This window comes from Panthera tigris, chromosome E2 (genome assembly GCF_018350195.1).
Source record: "Panthera tigris isolate Pti1 chromosome E2, P.tigris_Pti1_mat1.1, whole genome shotgun sequence".
Taxonomy (NCBI): Eukaryota; Metazoa; Chordata; class Mammalia; order Carnivora; family Felidae; genus Panthera; species Panthera tigris.
The window spans coordinates 36,587,881-36,605,586 of NC_056674.1; positions in this window are offsets into that span (position 1 = coordinate 36,587,881).

Below are 17,706 nucleotides of genomic sequence, written 5' to 3' on the forward strand. Positions count from 1 at the left end.
GCTAGCCTCTACTGTTCTTTATCATTTCATACCTCCTCCACCTCACTTATTGATATTTCCTGTTCGGCCGCAGTAAGAATTTGAGTTTTTGAAGTATGCTCAATCCATGTTATTTATTGCTTCTACTTGACCAGTAAGTTCTGGCAATTGTGTCCTCTGAACTGAGCATGGCAACCTTTTTCCTTAAAGGGCCAGATAGTGAAATGTTTTAGCCTTTGCAGACCCTAAGATCTCTGTTGAAAGTTCTCAGCTCTGCTGTGGTAGCCCCAAAGCAGCTATAGACAATGCAAACAATTGGGAAAGACTATCTATATTCTATATTTATAAAAGTAGGCAGAAAGCTAGATTTGGTCCACAAGCTGTAGTTTGCTGAATCCTGCTGTAGATGATCATGTGCTAAAACTTGTGGTCCTGAACACCATGTGAATGTGTGTGTGTGTGTGTGTGTGTGTGTGTGTGTGTTTGCATTCCTTTTGTCTTTGTCTTTCACATAATCTGAGAATACTTAAAAAAAAAAGTAACATTCAATGTTGTTCTGTTACCTAAAGACAGAATCAAAACTCTGAATAGAGAAACTTTCATGAGCTGACACTTTCCTCCAGAGGTGTTTCCACTACTTCTCCCTTTAAAATATCTTAGGTTCTATGCACCTGTTTTTCTACCTGTAAAATGGAAAGGAGGGAGGAGATAATAACCATTTGTCATAGATTGTATGAGGGTTAATGGGATAATGTCTATAAATTGGTAAGCATAAATAAATATTCAGTAAATAGCAGCTGGGGTACAGTGGTGGGAGGCATAGTGGCTGTATGTAAGTTTGAGAGACATTGTGCAGTTGACAACCATTGGGAGCCATTTTGTGCACTAACAAAAATGTGATATTTCATGGAATTTTGGACTTTAAAAAGTATTTTAAATGTATAATTCCATTTAATCCTCGGTCATACATTCTCCAATTATTTATTTAGCCGTTCTTCCTAGCACAGTAGCTGGAACATAGTAAGAATTTAAATGTTAGACAATATTGACCACATGAATAATTTCAAAGAACTTACATTCTGGATGAGAACCCGACGGTAAATCAATACATAAAGTTGATGATTGTATATTATGGTGAGGATTCTTTAGGTAATAAAAGAGGTCACATAATGCAGGTTAAGGGGTAATTTGCTACTGAATTTTGATGGTGGGCTACTGGAACTGTATTCCACATGGGTAACATTATCCTAAAATATAAAATGTCAATAAGGGCTGTGGGGTTGGGCAACCAAGGTGGCCCTGTTTAACCTTGAAGGGCCCCAGGAATATCCCTGGAACATACTTTAAAAAGGTTATTGGAATTCACAAAGAATTTATTTACTTCCTTGAGGAGCAAAGACTTGAGGAAGTTAGTAAAAAGAAATAGTAAAATAAAAAAGACTGTCTTCTATCATAGACTGTTGGCAGATGGGAAGCAGTCATAGAACAAGACAACAACCAAAGGACCTTGGCCTGACATTTTGGTTAAGTGCAATAGCACTAATGGCAAAACAACTTGTCCGGTGCTTTCTTCAGTATTTCTTAACAGAATTATGGGGGACGGAATGAGAGTAGATGCAGTCACATGTTCAAGAAAGTTTAGTTCATCCACCTTTGATGAGCTGTAACATATATTTGAGGAAGGAGGATGTAGTCACATGGTCATCAGAACTTTCTAGGTAGAAAATTAGAGCCGTGTGATAGATTTTGGTCACTTTTTTTTTCTGTATACAAAGGGAAGCCATCAAATCATTTGGACCATCTCCTAATAACCCAGAGTGTTAACTAAAAGAAGTATTTACTGTGAAGCTCTTATAAGCATTGCCTGTATTAGAGGTATTACATATACATTACCTTATTAATCCACTTAATAGCCACAGGAAGTAAACATTAATATCACTACTTTACAGATGAAGACGCACCAACGAAGTCTCTGAGAGAAATATGAAAACAATTTAGGGGAACCTGTATTTCAGTCCAGACATAAAAGCTTTCACCCACACCTCAGTTCCTTATATTATATATACGAAGTTCTGACCACATTGATTGAAATGAGTATGCTTTCCCATTGAACTGGTACCATGAATGGTAGTTATGCTCTTTCCTATATTACCCTTACAGCTGAAATGATGGAGAATCTGTTTGAAATCTAAATGGGCTTTACCATCTCTATCTGAACAGGGAACTCAAAACTCTCAGCCTCTCCTGGCTCTTTGGAGTATGCGGTGATCAGAGGAGAGGCTGTGGGAGTGTCTATGCTTAGAGAGAGCTTTGCAGACACAGAGAGGGAAGACAGGTGGAAGAGTTTGCACCAGCAGCCCTGGCAGTGGACATGGGTAGGGGCTGGGAGAATAGGGTTGTGAGCATGCCACAGTCTTGAGTGCCAAAAGCATTTTCAGGCCCACAGAAGGTCATGGGTGAGCCAGGTCAGTCAGTGGTCTCATAATCTTTATCAGAATGCCAGGTGTTCAAAAGTCAAATACTTACTTGTGTGTGTGTGTGTGTGTGTGTGTGTGTGTGTGGGACTCTGTCTGCAATCTTAAATTGAGTGAAAACGACCACTACTTTTTTCCCTGTGTGTTTCTGATTGTTTTGTTTGTTTGTTTCGATCTGAAAGACTGCCACTTTTTCTGCCTGGCAACTCCCATTAGCTTTCCTTGACACCACTCACAATCCTCCCTTTTTGCTCTGTGCATAACTCTGTCGGTGTGTTTACCACAACACTAAACGTTTTTATTCGGTGTATTCATCTGCAGGTATCTCTTGACTCTAAAGCTGCTTGAGGGCAGGGCCAATGCTTTATTTAATCTCTCTGTCCCCTGTACCAATCCCTATAGGTGTAGCACCGAGGCTCTTTGATTTGGATTGAACGAAACAAATGGCAAACGAATATTTGCAATTTTACCATATGAAGGCAAAATGGGGTTAATTAGTTGAAGATTCTAGAGAAAGATTTGATGAAAAATTAAGTACTGCTTCCCCTCCCTCTGATTTCCCGGTTTGTGATGAAGGATGTAAAGCTGTCGGGGTTTTATGAATCTTGCCACTAGCCAGAAAACCTTTCAAATATGATTCAATTTCATGCAGACAGAGACTCAGAGCAACTTGGCAGTTAACTGCTAATGGCTTTTAAGGGTTTAAGTCAGCCCTAAACATTATTCCAATGAGTTTTTGTGGTTTAATTACCTTAAAACATTAAGTAGTCAAAGAGCCCATCAATATAGATACATTTAGAGATATCAAATGTGCACTGCTCACAAATACCGCCTTGAAGGTGTCTAATACAGAATCTTATTTTGCCAAAAAAGCATGTAAAAATAGTTTAAGTTTACCTATTTGAGCCTAATGATGTGTGCCATCATTAAGCTGGGAGAAATGTGAATTCAAAATGATCCTCTAAACAGCAAGGAAGAGCTTTACAAAGCACGGGACAGAGCAATCTCATCTTTGCCCTGTTCTCACCCACACCACATTCACTTTAAGCAGTATATACATTTAGTAGTTCTGATCCCAGGCTTCGGATTTCAACAGTTCTGGGTTCAAAACTCGCCTCTACAGCTTGTAGGGAAGTTAAGTAACAGGACAGTAAGTCTCAGGAAGAATAATAATAATCATCCAGCTAAATTTTTATGAAGATGTTAGGAAACGATCCATATAGAAATATTAATAGTAACAGCTAGTATGTGTTAAGCATTCTTTTATTTTAAAAAGGCTGTTCTCATGGTTTATGGAGGAGGGAAAATAAAGGAGCTTGAAGGTTCACTATCCAATTTTAAGGCTGTAAAAATGGACCTAATATCTTCATTGTGATTTTCCTTATTTGAAGTTTAATTAAAGAAGCCAAAGGTTGTCACTTATTTTATGCACTGTTTTCTTCTGCAAAACTCATCCTTATCCTTGGACTCACAATAGCTTCATTACTCTTTTCAAGTCAAATCACATTCCAATCTCAACAATTCAAATTGGCCTAAGATCCCGCACTAACAAAATGTTAATATTTATGAGTAATGCATTTTGGGTTCAGAGATAGGGAGAGAAACCTTCAGGGAAGCAGAAATGAGTTATTGGCCTGCTATAGAATGTGTCATTTGGAAAGAGCTTCATTGTAGGGAGAGATGATTCAAATGCACAATTTCAAGGGGCAATGCAATCTAGTTTACTAATCTCTCATTATACTAAGGTGAGGCTTTTGTGAACACTGACTGTTCATTAGCATCTCGATGCCACAGAAGAATCCAGATAATGGGTGCCAGTTTTATTCTCATTATTGAGCAATTCAAATGTTTGCATTTCTTTCATTAAGCCATCATTTAAAAAATTAAGAGTAGCAAAGGGTAAAGGTGGATGATTTGAACCATATAATCATGGGCATTTTATGTTAGGTAATAGTTATGTATTTTTAAATTTGAAATTTTCCAAGTAATGTATGTGCATACCTCATGATCTCTGGAGTCAACACGTCTCTCTTCATTTCTTCATTCTTTCACACATTGTGTTTTTCTCTCCCACCAGGCAAGCTGATCTCTCCCCTATGATAGAACTCAGTTCTGAGACTGTGCCTGGAATCTGTTGATCATTTCTGATCTAATGCATGTAAAAATGTTTTTGCCTGGTTACAAGAAAAGGTAGATTTTTTTCCCCAAAATTTTTATTTAAATTCTGGTTAGATAACATATAGTGTATAATTGGTTTCAGGAGTAAAATTTATTGATTCGTCACTCACATATAACACCCAGTGCTCACCATAAGTGCCCTCCTTAATACCCATCTCCCATGTAGCCCATTTCCCACCCAACTCCCCTCCAGCAACCCTCAGTTTGTTCTCTATCGTTAAGAGTCTCTATGGTTTGCTTCCCTCTCTCTCTCTCTTTTTTAGGTTTTTGTTTGTTTGTTTGTCTGTTTGTTTGTTTGTTTTTAACATTAGGAAGGTAACAGGGAAGTTGAATAGGCTAGTAGAAAGCTACAACTTAACATCTATTAGTAGCTGGACAAGCCAGTTTCCCAAAATTGGCATAAAATCCCTTTAAGTGAGGGAAACTCCAAATGCTAGCTCAGCGATTTCAATTAGATTTTAATATGGGATCTTAATTGATATTCAGCTGTGGGAAATAGTAACTTAACAAAGGAAAGAAAGAATATGTATAAGCTTTTCTACTTCTTTACCTCAGGCCTCCTTAGGTTGAATCTTTTAGTAATCCCATCAGCCAATGCCCTGATACAAGGTAGATAATAGTGCTAAACAGCAACAACTTCAGTTCCCAGTATCTAACTCCATCTGGATGGTCCTCGGAGTGTTGGGGGTTATATGTGAAGGTTATATGTGAAAAACACAAGACTGGTGTGAGGACCAAGGAAGTAAATCACCTAAAAGGCATGTGTAAGTTATATTGCATAATATAAATCTAAGGCGCCATTAGATTAACAGAATAATGATTCACCGTGAATCCCCAAAATATTTATTAGATTTTAATTCCTCTAATACTAATAACAGTAGTAGTAAAGGGGCCCCTGGGTGGCTCAGTCAGTTAAGCGTCCGACTTCAGCTCAGGTCATGATCTCACAGTTTGTGAGTTCAAGTCCCACATTGGACTCTGCACTGAGAGCACAGAGCCTGCTTGGGATTCTCTCTCTTCCCCTCTCTTTTCCCCTTCCCTACTCACACTCTTGCTCACACACTCTTTCTCGCTCAAAATAAATAAATAAGCTTAAAAATGTATATAATAATAGTAGTAGAAAGTACTAGGACAATTATAAATCTGTGTGTATTGTGCTATAGTTGTTTAAGCATGGGTTTGAAGTCAGACAGACTTAATTAACCCTATGGTTTCATTCTTACAGCTCCATGGCATTGGGCAATGCCCTTTACTTCTATAAGATGTGGATAACAATTTGCATTTCCAGAGTTAGAGATAGTGTATCTAAAGCATGTAGCATGGTGGCTGACACATAGATATTCAATATTCTAGTCCTTATTTCAAGAAATTTCCATCATAAAAAGAGAGAATGAGTTTCTTTAGAAGTAAAACAGTGTCTGTGCACCTCTAAAGGGGCCAGAGGCAAGGGTGGCAGTGAAGCATAGATAGTGGACGGACGTGGGTCTAGATTCTGGCTGGTTGAGTGAGGTCTGGCCAAGGCTCTGATGAGACATGAAGACAAATGCTTGTGCTTCAGGTTATTTTAGTTCTCTGTTTTATAGGATACCGCAAGAAGACATTTCCACTCAGAGACCCCTTGTTTCATGCAAGCACACCATTAGACTCACTTAAAAGCAGATAATCCCTGCCAGCATCACTAGCCTCTGCCAGAAGAGGAATAGAAATCAAGTTTCCCTGTTGGTTTTATCAGAGAAGAAGCTATTGAACAGTTCCTCATGTTCATCATTGAAAGGGCTCTGGGTTTTTATAGGTAAATTGCTGAAACTCTCTACGTTTCAGTTCCCTCCTTGGTAATATGGAGCCGACAGTGAAACCTGATAGACAGGGATACTGTGTGCCATTTCTATCCGCACATCAAGTGCCTGTCACAGGGTCTTTTTAGGGGAGGTGTCTCAGCCGCTCCAGCCCCCACTAGCAAGATCTCATCCGTGACAGGGTGAACCTGAGATGGTATCCGAGCCCCTATCATCTTCTTCATCTTGCTTCCATTTTCACTATGTTCTGCATCATGGTCACGAAGTAATATCAAGTTCTATTCCTTCCTCTTAATACTGAATAATAAGCCAGTGCATTGAAACTGCTGTCATTAGCTGCCGTTAAAAACCCTACCTCTGAACTCATTAAGGAGGGGTTAAATGGTTTCATCCAAAACCTTCATTGTCATAATGATCACTTGTCACATGTTCTCTATATGGCTATTGCTAAAGTCTGAAAGTTTGTGTCTCCCCCTCCCCCCAACTCCTATGTTGAAATCTTAATTCCCAAGCTGATAGTATTTGGAGGTGAGGCCTTTGGAAGGTAATTAGGTTATGAAAGTGGGAGCCATCATGTTTGGGATTTCTGCTCTTATAAGAGAGGTGTCACAGAGTTTCCTACTCCTTCCATCATGTGAGGACACAGTAAGAAGTAGGCGTGTGCCATCCAGAAGAAGGCCTTCACCAGAACCTAACCATGCAGGTGCCTTGATCTCAAACTTCTAGCCTCTAAAACTGCGAGAAACACATTTCTGTTGTTTGTGAGCTACCCAGTCTTCAGTGTTTTGTTATAGCAGCCTGAACAGACTAACACGGGCGTCATTGGGCTGTGTTACACACATTATCTCATTTAATCCCTAAAACAACTTTACAAGGTAAGTATTATTATTATTACCATTTTATAGATGGGGAAGATGCAGCTTATTTGGGTAAATAATATGCCCCAAGTTCTAGAGCTAATACAGAAGAGGCTGGAGTTTGAGCCATGTTTTCTGGTTGTAATGTCCATTTATAGTTCTTTGTATGATTCTCTCATCTAAGGTCAAGTGACTAAAAATAAGTGGCTTAAAATCATGAGGAAATTTTTGTACGGCATAACTTGGCCACTGATTGGCCATCACTCCAGTGTGACAATGATGAGGTTATTTGTCCTTTTTTTTTTTTAAGTTTATTCATTTTGAGAGAATTTATTTTGAGAGTTATTTATTTTGAGAGAGAGAGAAAGAGTGAGCAAGGGTGTCCATATGCTATAGTATGAGCAATGGAGGGGAAGAGAGAGAGAGAGAGGTAAAGAGAAAATCCCAAGCAGGCTCTGCACTGTCAGCACAGAGCCCAATGTGGGGCTCAAACTCATAAACTGTGAGATCATGACCTGAGCCGAGATCAAGAGTCTGACACTCAACCAATGGAGCCACACAGGTGCCCCTATTCATTTTAAACCTGAAATGTCTTTTTTTTCCTCTGAGAAAAGACCCTGTTCTTATTAGAATCAGCAGCATAGCAAGTGTAAGCATATCTTCTCATAAGTGTCTGTAGATAGTATGTTCCTGGATTGTTTTAATTTATAGTAGAACTGGAAGAATATTATGCACATCAGTCTTATAAATAATGTGACATAAATAACAGCTGCATTTAGTGCCAAAGCAATTATTTTCTTCTGAAGTAATCATTCATTTCTTAGTGGGAACTGGAAATTTGCATTCAGCATGGTCTCCTTACATAATTTGGGTGAGGCTGCTTTACTCAATTGCCTGGATGTTTAATACCTGAAAATAATTAGTTTTTATTTGAGAATTGTCAAGATCTACTGGCACTTTTTATTTTTGCCTGGGATAAGGAGCAAGATTGTATTCATAGTAATGGTGTAACAGGTACTTGTTTTCAGCCTTGTAGGAGTGCTGCAGAGTTGATACAATGAATCCCCAGTGCCTGGTGCAGTGCTCTGCTCTTTTGCGTGTGAACTCCTTGTACAGTGATTTTGGGAAAAAACATACTATATATTGGGCCCTGTACTATATCCTGGGTACACAATGGTGACTACAACAGAAATCAACAGACCTAAACTCTGATCTCAAAGATATTTTTGTCTAGGGTAGGATGCAGGCAATAGGAGTGTAAAAAATATGAATTTCAGTAAGTGCTATAAAAATTGAGACAATGAAAGTGAATTGCTTAATGATCAGAGACTATGAGGGCTTAATTTTATACGGAGGACTTGGAAGTACTAGAAGCAACTTGTCCAGGAAAAGGGCAAAGCTGTTTTCCAGGAAGGGAGAAGAGAACGCATTCTTCTCTAGAGCTGGAAACAACTTGATGTTTTTGAGGAACTGACAGAGGCGGGTATAGATTGGACATAGTAAGCAGAGATGAGTTATAGCTCAGGGAGAGATCACAGAAGGTGCCAGAAAACAAGGAAGCTAAAGAAACTTTCAAAGTTAAGAAACTTTCTCTGGGCCACCTAGTTAATTAGTGATCCTTTGACACCAGGTTTCTATGACTGCAAATCCCAGCTTATGTATTATGTACCTTATGTATTATGAGGTCCTAGAATTGAGGCATTCAGTAACATAATGATGAAACTTAGTAATAATAATAATTACAGTAGCTAAAGTGATTTGGTTCTTCGATGTCAAACATTCTTCTAATCGCTTTTCATGCACAAAAAAACTTAATCCTCGTGTGAAAACTGTGTGGTATTTTACTCTTGGTGCAAAATAACATTATCCCCATCATACGTATGTATGGAGGTTACATTACTTATCAGTATCACACAGCTAGTCATGGATGGACTTGAATTTGAACCAAGAGTCCTAGGACACTTTAGAGATTCAACTTTAAATGCTCAGCTTAATGACAGATTAAAACTTTTTTATTATTATTATGAAGTTGTTTACAACTTACCCAAACATTGTAAGAATAGCACAGTTTATTTTTCTTGAGGTAAAGTTGTTGATATGATGCATTACCACCCCTGAAAGCCTTACCAAATGATATCTACAACCTAGACATTCTCTTCCCTTACAACAATACAACTATTAATACTGGAAAAGAAAAATTGATACCTGTTTTCTGATTCAAGACTCTGTTTAAGTTTAACTTCTAGTGCCAGTAATGTCTTTATAGTAAAGGGATTCAGTCCAAGATTATACATTGTATTTTGTTGTCATGTCTGTTGAGTCTCCTTCAATTTGTAGAATTCCTCATTCTTGGTTTGGCTTTCATGACCTTGTCACTTTTGAAGATGATAAGTCGGTTGTTTTATAGAATCTCCCTCAGTTTGGGTTTATCTGATATTTCCCCATGATTAGATTCACGGGCATGCATGTGACAGAAATATTGCCGTGTTCTTGTCGTTGACTCCAGTCAGGGGCTATAGTTACAATTTGTCCCAATTTTGAAGGTAAGAATGTTGATCACCTGATTAAAGTGGTATCTGTGGGTCTTATTCACGCTTTTTGTGCTCCAACACCCTGCGTGGGCTTCAGCTCTCACTCACAACACTCCTGCGCAAATTCCTCCCCTACCCATATGAATTTCGCATCCCTGTGCCAGGCTACTGTGGCCACTCATTCCCCCTCCATGCTTGTGCACTACTCACCTCCAAATGAGTATCCCTTGCACCCACACAGGCTCTGACCCTCCTAAGCTTATTCAATCCCATCTAATGGCTGTTGGGCAGAATTATAAAGTAAGGAGGAAGAAAGGAAGGGAGGAAGGAAGGAAAGAAAGCCAAATCATAACTTTTAATTAAAATAAAAGACATAGAGGGGCGCCTGGGTGGCTCAGTCGGTTAAGCGTCCGACTTCGGCTCAGATCATGATCTCACGGTCCGTGAGTTCGAGCCCTGCGTCGGGCTCTGTGCTGACAGCTCAGAGCCTGGAGCCTGTTTCGGATTCTGTGTCTCCCTCTTTCTCTGACCCTCCCCTGTTCATGCTCTCTCTCTGTCTCAAAAATAAGTAAATGTTAAAAAATTAAAAAAAAAATAAAATAAAAGTAAAATAAAAACATAGAGAAATCAATTGCTTTCATTTGAGAAAAGTGCCCAAAGTGATGCTAGCTGAAACAATGTTGAGCACATTGTTCTTTCTCATTACACACCACAGAAATTATTGCCCATGCCCAAAGAACAGCAAAAACCAAAAAGGATTGTTCACCTGAATTTGCTTCTTTCAACAAAACATAATTAGGATATGTTTCATGTACAGTGAAATATCCATCATTAGCACAAGGGCCAACCTTGCCCATTGTATGCGTGTATTATATACATATATTATATATCTATATATAATAGGGTTAGGGTTAGGGTTAGGGTTATATATATCTATATATATATAGATAGATAGATAGATATAGATATAGATATATATATGTGTGTGTGTGTATATATATACACATATATATACATATTTATATGTGTGTGTGTATATATATATATATACACATATATATATATAATGGATATTATGAGCTATGATCCCTTAGTCTGCCTCATTGTACCTGCTGTTCAGTTGTCTAATCACTGTTCTCAGGAAGTTAGGTGTTTTTCTAGTATGAAGAGGCTGTAATTAATCATTATGTATCCCAGTTCTTTTTTCTCTGTATTCTGGACAATATAAATATGCAACTGGAGAGTGCAATTCTGCTTGACCTCACTTTTAGACCATGACGTTGTTCACATCTGCCTTGAAGCCCCCTACCCATAATGGCAGCAGCAGAGTAGTTTTGAGAACAAATTTTGGGGTCAAGCCCAAGATATACTATTTGTAACTTGACTTTGACCGTATGGCTTACTTAGGTAAGCTTCAGAATCTTTACCTTTAAAATAAGTATAATTTTGTGATGTTGTGAGGAATAAATGTAATAACTTGGGTAAAGTGCTTAGCACTGTTTGGTTCAAGGACTGGAAAGCATAGACTTAAATGTATCAAATGCTTATCATACCTGACAGCTACTCTCCTTTGAACATGATAGCATTTCGTTAATTTCTCTCTCATAACAAGAGCTGTGTTTTATTTGTGAATCATAGACTCCCACTGGACTGGGATCTTAAAGGCAGCAACCAGGTTTCATTGCTATATCCTCAGCACTTAGTATAGTCACTCGTAACATAAAAGGTACTCCACGTATACATGAATTGAAAGATGGAGGGTGGTGGAATAGTGGAATTGTTAGATGAATGAGTATGTGGATGAAAGAATAAATGCATGAAAGGATATGTGGACAAAAGACTAAACAATTATAACAAAGAATTCAGCATTTATTGAACATCCATCATGTGCCAAACAATTAGCAATTTTACATATATGTTATTTAATTGGGTTATTATGTTATGGGAGAGAAAAACGAAGCTTAAGAAAAAATAAAATAAAACATTGTTCAGACTTTTGACTTTACCAAAAGAGCTCTAAAAATGTTATTTCTGTTTTGATATGACCTGCAATAGAGTCTACCTATTCAACATGATAGAAATGAAATGTTTTTTATTTATTCAGGAGATTGGATTCTGCAATTATTAAGAAAACTGAGCATAGTCTAAACTGTTGAGGTAGATAAAACTGAACTATCTATTAGAGAAAAAAACAACAACAAAAGACTGGGTGAGTATTTCTAGATACAAACGAGCCTGTGCACTACGCTGGAGGAGACACAGTTTTCTTTATTTTCTTTTTCTGGATTTAACCCAGTAATGTCAGAGATGAAGCATTAAACCTATACAATATCTTTGAAGGATAACTCTGAGGGATTATGTGGGCACAGAATTTATAGGCTCCCACAGATCACTGCTACAACATTATCTATAGTTTCTTGGTAAAAGTTCATGCCTGTGAGTAGGAAGATGTTAACTAAAATGTGACGAGATGGTGCTCACAATAGTAGTTATAAGAATCCGAAAATAAAAGCCCCATGGCCCATAACCCATTCCCAGAGTAAATATTTGCAGAATGTGACTACATTCTAGAATCTACAATCTGCATCTAGAATGTAGTTCTAGGTACTTGGGAGGCAAAGCCCAAGATATATGTCGCCTGCCCTCCGGTGTCTCCTTGTCCGCAGAGGTGAAGATGCTGGGAAAATACATAGTTTCAGAGGTATAATGAACGTTTGTGTAGCAGAGTGAAAGAGATGCAAGTGAAGCCCTGAGAATATGGCCCTTGATGGGCTGAAGGAGTTGGTGATGTTGTGGCATCAAAAATAGGTGGCTTTTTTTTTTTTTCATTCATGAAACATGAGTGGAGATCTGCCAGAAGGATAAGCGAGGCCTATTCTCAGAGAGGAACCACAATAAGATAGACTACTACACAGCTGGGATTCAAAATGTTTCCCTATGACCCTAAAGGCTGCATATGGCTCTGATTTTCACTTATAAAGGTTCGTTTTTGGAGAGTGACCTTTGAGTCTGAGAAAGCTGAGGTAGACAGAGGACAGACCATGAACCATAGAGGGGAATGCACAGAAGCACATGTGTAACCCTATTTCCTGTCATATTGGAGCCCCTTGAAACCATATATATATATATATATATATACACACACACACACACATATATATACACACACACACATATATATATATACACATATATATATATACACATATACATATATATACTAATTATATATACTATGGACTTAGATATAATTTCCAAATATATACACATATATGCACATATGTACACAATACATATACACATATATGTAATTATATATGTGTTCATTTATTTATTTTGAGAGAGAGAGAGACAACACAAGTGGAGGACAGGCAGAGAGAGGGGGACAGAGAGAATCCCAAGAAGGTTCTGCGCTGCCTTCGCAGAGCCCTGTGTGGGGCTCGAACACATGAAACTGTGACATCATGACCTGAGCCGAAACCGACAGCCAGCCCTTAACCGACTGAGCCACCCAGACGCCCCTATATATTTTTGAAGTACATGTTACAAGCAACAACTTTATCGACTAGTAGATGCACACGAAAGGAGGATCTTGATCATTATTTCCTCCTTCCATTTTATAATTTTTGTTGTTTTCTCTTATAGGAATGGTCACATTTTGACTGATCTTACTCCTTCTTGTTTCATTTCATACAGTACTCAAAACTTGAATGAATGATAAAAAGAATTTCTTGTACCTTTCCTTATTATTTTGAGTACTGATGAAGTGTGACCTTAATAGAATTAGGAAAGTTGTAGCATCTCAGTGAATGGCCTGGTAAGGAGCATGGCTCAGTATTCACTTTTCCACCTCCATGTCATGCTGTGCTTCTTGAAATCAGTTGTGTGCTGATGCTTAATTAGTCCCCAAAAGGAGACTTTTCTAAGGACTTTCAGGTATCATTTAGCTTTTGTGTGGAGTGTGCTATCAGAATGTCCTTTCTGGCCTGTAACTTCCCCGTCTACATCATTATTCCTAGAAACAGATCTCCTGGTATGCTCTGACAGTGGTTTCTGAAATTCCTGTTGATATCCTAATTTTTTGGAAGAGCCAAAATAAACAAATAAATAAAAACAGATTTGTAGAGCAAAAGATATGTATTATCCAAATCCCTTAATTTATTATGAAATGAGAATGAACATATTGAGCAACACTTAACTCACCAACATGCTGGCTCCATTGCAATTACCATTCCTTTTCTCTATTAGACTGTATTTTGTGCCACTCATATTCTGTATTTGAAAGGCATCTTTAGTTTTCCTAAGCAAATTATTAGGTTTTTAAAAATAAGATAACACAGTTTGGTTTTTTTGAAAAGTAAAGAGCCCCTTCTAGACTCTCCCTTCCCTTTGTTGGAAGCAGTAAGCCAAGAACAAAAGAATCACAGTGGCATGTCTAAAGCTTGGAGAATTTGCTCAGAAAAGTTCCCCAAACACAGGTCTTTTAGGAGCCAGTAAATTAAACACCTGACACACTGTCTCATTGGCCCCAACACACAGGGTCATCTGATTATGCCTCCTCATAAATGGCCAAATTAATCTCAATCCCTTTAAAAGGTATAATTCCTGTAGAACCCAAGAATATGTGGTTAGTTACTGTCACTCCTGAAAAGTTCTGTTTCTCTGGTACTAACTGATAAAGACGGGGATTTCTCAAAGTCAATCACTCAAAATAAAGAACTTAAATCCGTTTTAACATACCTCTGGGAAGCAGATCTACATTAACCTCGTCTAGGACTTCTCTGGCAATAATAAGGTTTAAGAGAGTGCACAGCCACTGGTGATTTCTGCAAGTGATACAGTGAGGGGACAGAGACAATGAGGCAAACATAAAATGGGACCTGGGATTAAGGGATCTTCCACTCAGCCATGTGTAGAATGTTGGAAATTAATGTGCTATTGTTTAGCAGGCAGCTGTCAAGTTATTGTAATTTGCAAAATGCTTTTTTTTTTTCCTCTTCTACTTCACTGAAGGCATGTTAGAAATGGCTTCATTTCTGAGGGATGACAAAGTTAATCCTATCTTGAGTTCCATTTGAAGAAAGTGACACTCAAAGCTTGTTTTGCATTTATCAAATGAGCCAGTGAGTTCAACATTTACTGAGCACCTCTGAATGGAAGACTCACGGTTGGATACCAGGGTTATAAAGATGAATTGAGAACAGTCACTTCCATCAAGATATTTAATGTCTGGTGAGAGTTACAAACAGAGCAGAACTTTGTAATTTTCTTTTCTGGAAATATATGAGTAGAGGTCAGCAAAGGGTAGTAAGGGAAGACACAGGTGGACCTAATGGGTAGTTTGAAAGTTTAAGAGCAATGGAATGGAGACAAACCCAGAGAAAGGAGACTAGTGCCCAGGCAGGGTCCTGGGTTGCGTATGGGTCTCTGAGGTCTTTAACATATCCAGGGGCAATCTGTGTCTCCACAGAAATATCTCACTGTATTGGAATTATATAACGGTGTTTATTAAATACAATTTAATTACAAGCCCTTGAGCAAGAACTGTGTTTTATCTTCTAGCATCTAGCAGTGTGTGATATCCTGTGTGCACAAAGTAATCAAAAAGTGGCAGAAATTTAGCCACGCCTAAACAAAGATTTTGAGAACACTATTAGTGGCACAAATCTAAGTTCAAAAGAAACAAAACACAGGGCTATGACTGTGATACACAACAGCGGTTCAGAAGCTAGGACAGCAGTAAACGCTTCAGGAAAGGGGGATCTAAGGTGGGCAAGGAGCAATCATCTGGCATATCGGCTCTAATAAATAAAGGGATGCTTAGGAATAGTTCATAAGAGGTGGTGAATTGTGAGGGTGCAGGGCCAGTTGGTAAGTTTACCAGTACAGGAGTTGTTCAGATGAGCTGAAGAAATAACTAACTAAATAAGTAAACAAATAACGAAAAGGACCTTCATCCCTTTGCATCTGCTTTATGCCAAGGCATGCCAGAATAATGATTGCTTTAAACTTCCATGACCCCTTCCCTACATTGATCTGCTGATGAAAACCTTCCAATCATAAGGACTGCACTGCACCCCAAATAGAAATGCCATAAAGTTTATTTTGATAAATTGTACTCATTCTGTACCTGAGAAGCCTACCACAGATGGAACATATATCAGATGATTACCTGGGTTCCCACTTGCTGAGGATGTCCTACTTGCCAGTTGGTCAGAAGTGATCAGCCACTGCGGTCTTACTTTGATCCATTGCATTTTATTTTTTCTGCAGCCAAAGAACTTGGCGTCCAAACAGAAGTGTCATCACTTGATAATGGATATACTTGAATCAGCCAAGCTACCCATTCAGCAGCAGGATATTTGACAGCCTTTCTGATTAAAGAAAAGAAGGTACTTTACAAAAAAGTTCTCTCATGTTCATGAATTTTCAAGGTGGGACTTTTATTTTCCATCTGGCATCTGTTTGTTTCTAATTTTCTCACTTTAGGTGAACAAACTGTAGGGGATTTAGGGAGAGTTCAAAGATATCATTCTGAGGCATAAGGGCAATCACCTGTACCACTTTTTAAAGAACTGTAGGTTAATCGGCTCACTTCTCTGGGCTTAAGCCTATTTGTCTGTAAAAAAGTTTCCATCATTCATCTCTACATTCATTCATTCATTCATTCATTCGTTCAACAAGTATATACTGGAAATGTAGTATGTGGCAATCTATGTACCAATAACATGATGGTAAGAAAAAAAATCCGCTATTATCAATGAATTATAAGGGGGGAAACCTTTCCCATTTTTCCCTTCTAAGTTATTTGACTGGTCTAATCATTCAATTGTCCTGAGACAGATTAACAGGAGAAAAACAAATCTAATTGTGTGTATATGGGACTTATAAAAATATGGGAATTCAAAGAAGTGACAAATGCAGGCAGCTTTCAGACAAAGAAACAATACATTTGTGAAGAATGGATAAAACAGAAGGTTTGGGGTTGGGGGAGTAAATAAGTAAAGCAGTAAAAAGGTTTGTTTATATAGCCTTCTGGCTCCTTTACCTTCCCTCTCTCCGGTGATAAGGATGTCTCTCTTCCTCCTGGTACAGGGAGGGTACTTTTCACATGGGAGATTTATTTTCTGCTTTCAAGGGTCAAAGGAGGGTCAGTGTGTTTCTTGCACTGGCTGTTTCTTAAGTAACTTTAATTCAAAAAAAAATCAATATGCCAAAATGCGTATTCTCCCCCCCCCCCAATCATGAAGTTTAATACGAATTCCATGTACTTGAAAGGTTCCTATAGCATGAACACGTATAATAGGGACCTTCATGTGCTCAGAAAGAGGCCTGTGCAAAATGACACTTAAATTGAGATGTAAAGTTTAACGATGAGTTAACCAGATGAAAAGGAACAGAAAATAGTTTTCAAGGCAGGGAAAATAGTATACGCAAAAGACCTGTGGTTGGAACTGGTTGTGGAAGTCTGAAGAAAAGGCCAGTGTGAATGTAACGCAGAGAGCAGGGAACCAATGCAGCTGTGTCCTTGCTTCTGCTCTTTCTCGAGCATATAAAACACCTGGGGATTTTCTTTTCAATGCAGGTTTTGGTTTAGCCCGTTCTAAGTGGAGACAGAGCAGAAGCTCTTCCAGAGAGACCTCCCCATGATGTCAGTGTTCCTGGTCCAAAGACCATGCTCTGCATAGTAAAGTGCTAGATGGAGTTTGGTTTCTGCCACTATGACCAGAACGGGGGATTGTGTTGTTTATTTCAACATTACCTAAGAAACGGTGGGGATGGGACATTAGGCATGCCAAAATAACAACTTTGTCATTCTCTTATTTCTTTCTCTCTTTTCTCCTCACACTCTTTCCCAATTTTTATGTTCAGTCTCTATCCAATGCAAATG